Source organism: Montipora foliosa, chromosome 9 (genome assembly GCF_036669935.1).
Source record: "Montipora foliosa isolate CH-2021 chromosome 9, ASM3666993v2, whole genome shotgun sequence".
Lineage (NCBI taxonomy): Eukaryota > Metazoa > Cnidaria > Anthozoa > Scleractinia > Acroporidae > Montipora > Montipora foliosa.
In genome coordinates this window covers 37,142,892-37,145,391 of record NC_090877.1, presented here as the reverse complement: position 1 = coordinate 37,145,391, position 2,500 = coordinate 37,142,892, and the positions used below count along the sequence as shown (strand labels likewise).

General features: G+C 38.6%; 1 long non-coding RNA gene across 1 annotated transcript in view; it reads left to right on the top strand.

The window, feature by feature from the left end:
• The first annotated feature begins 1,513 nt into the window (after positions 1-1,513).
• The window catches only part of LOC137971023 (uncharacterized), a 1,522-nt gene continuing 535 nt past the window's right edge, over positions 1,514-2,500 (top strand). The window contains exons 1-2 of the long non-coding RNA XR_011116905.1: positions 1,514-1,718; positions 2,090-2,232. This is a non-coding gene — a long non-coding RNA (uncharacterized lncRNA). The remainder of the gene's footprint in view (positions 1,719-2,089; positions 2,233-2,500) is intronic.

Below are 2,500 nucleotides of genomic sequence, written 5' to 3'. Positions count from 1 at the left end.
GTAACGGCCGTAGAGTTCAGGTTTGGGGCCGTTGTACTGATTAAAAAATTGGTGTTCGACATATCCTACAAAACGATTGGCATAGCTAGGTCCCATTCTTGTGCCCATCGCTACACCATTAATTTGTTTGTAATAGTTGCCGGCGAATGAAAACAGTTAAGCGTTAAAACTAGTTCGGCAAGGCAGTTAACGCTTTTCGTGTTCAGGTGGAAAACGGTTTGGAATTTTTTTTTCCCTGATTTTTCGCTGGTTTCAATCCAGTTTGACATATCATGATATTTGTGATCCACACTGGTGGCTACGCAGTTATTCAATTCAAGCATCGACGGGATGCAAACTTAAAGCTGAGTGTTTATTTTTTAATTTGCCTAGAGCTGCTTTTTTCTTCTGTATTACAATTTTTGGCATATCTTTACAAGCTCTGATCAGGCTACATGATGCCTGGAGGACCTATGTCTAGAAGAAAAACGAAAGGAGAGCGAAAGAGACCGACAACGACAAAACAGAATACCAGTAATAGCTCATACTTAGCGGAAGAAGTTACTCCACAAATTCTTTCCTTGGGCACTAAACCGTTTGTTATTTTTACGGATGCGTTATTTAAAGTGGATGCGTATTTTTAAAAGGTGGTTTAATCGGTTCTTCCTTTGTTCAGGAATAAAAATAGAATTCTTATTGTCAACTGGAATTAAACAACAATTATCTGTACTCTTTTGGACATAAAGAAAAAGTTGATTTGTTTGTTTGTTTTGCTCTAAAATGCGAGCAAAGAAGTGCTTTTTTAATTCGTTTGCCCAACTGGTTTCCGTTGTGCCTCAACAGTGACAAGAAAATTTTTTCCTTTATGTTATAAACACGTATTCGCAATGAGTTTTCGTAAAATTAGAGGGACGAATCTCACTAACTTGTGTTTTCAGAAGTTTGTTTAAAGCACCCAAACGTTATTTAAGTGTTGGATCAATTCTCGTATCTACGTACAGTAGCTCTGCAAAACAGCATTCCGCCCAAAGTTACTGAGATTATGTACCAGGAAACAAATTTATCTGAGTCAATTTTTGAGAAGGCCATTTTACAATGTCACGGGTCCACGAAGAAGACGATTGTAAGCGCTTTGACGCAAAGTACAACCGCAAACAGTCAATATCATTTAACTTTTCCGCCTACGCCCCTGGGAACGATTTTCCTGTTACAGATCGCATATTTTGGGTAGGAATTTCTGCTCACTTGTCCATGGATTAGAATGTACGAAAAAAGTGTCGGGTGAAAAACATATGAGATCGCCAATCAACTTTGTTTCTGTAATTTATTTTTCTTTAGTATGTGTGCACCCAGAAAACGGAAAATTATTGGTTGCCTTAAAAACGTTATTCTCTTTAATATTGCTTCCCATTTGGCTTTCCGTCAGCTCGGTTTGCGTAGCTTGCAGACTACGCACATCATGGCTATTTCCGAAAGATACCGTTATTGGCCTTCAATTCAGGTATAAAAGGAGGTAACGCGCTGACACACTCACTCTAACTCACTCAGCTGACTCTGCAAACACTCGGCAACAACACAAGTCGCAGCAAACTGATGACCCACCGAGGAATGAATCCGAGGGGAGTCCTTTTCGTTACATTGATCGTCGTGTTTGCGGCGTTATGGAATGCTAATCTTGCAGAAACACACTATGAATGGCTAGCAGACTTCAAAAATGATATCGACAGGACAAAACCAAGGTACTGGCAAAAAAAAAATATATATAATAAATAAATTATAGTCTGTACTCTTCTTTCTTTGAAATTAGCCATTTTTGGTTTTATAAAATTGGTGAGCCTCACCTTCCAAACTTTAAACGAGAAGCTTGGGCTTTTCAAAGAGAACACCGACAGTTTTTTCATATCTGTTTTGTTCTTTAGTTTTGAAAGTAAAGGTAAATGAATTGCGGGTCAAGCATGCAATATACAAGAAAAGGAATATTCCGTGGAGTGTAAGAGCTCTAGATGTCTTTTTCAGCTTGAGTGAAATTTAAAACGACGTGCCGTTTAACTGACATGCACAGAGTGTGCTTGAAAACTTGAATTTCTAACTTTGTTTATTTCTCTTGCAGTCTTTCGGACGCTATTTTGCAGCCAAATCGTCTTCGGCTCAAACGAGCTCTTCGAAGATTTAAGCGCTGGTGGTGGTGCGAGCGGAAAGATCCGAAGCCGGCTGGTTGTCCAAAAGAAAACTAGAGGAAAAATAAGAGACAAAGTAAGTGCAGCATTTGATGTAAGTCTAAAACGTCTTTGCACTGTCTTTAACCGGCACTATCTTGCGCATGTGCAATTAAGGATGAAAGGATTTAATCTGTGCTTCTACACTTTTCGAAATCGTGTTTTAGTGAGGTCAATCCTTTACCATTCTATTAGAAAGTTAAGGAACAAATTTTCTACATATGATACATTTTGGATGAATAGACAAGTAAACGTTGTCAAGAAATTTGATGCTCTTGAGAGAACGCAGGAAAACAAAGAGTGCT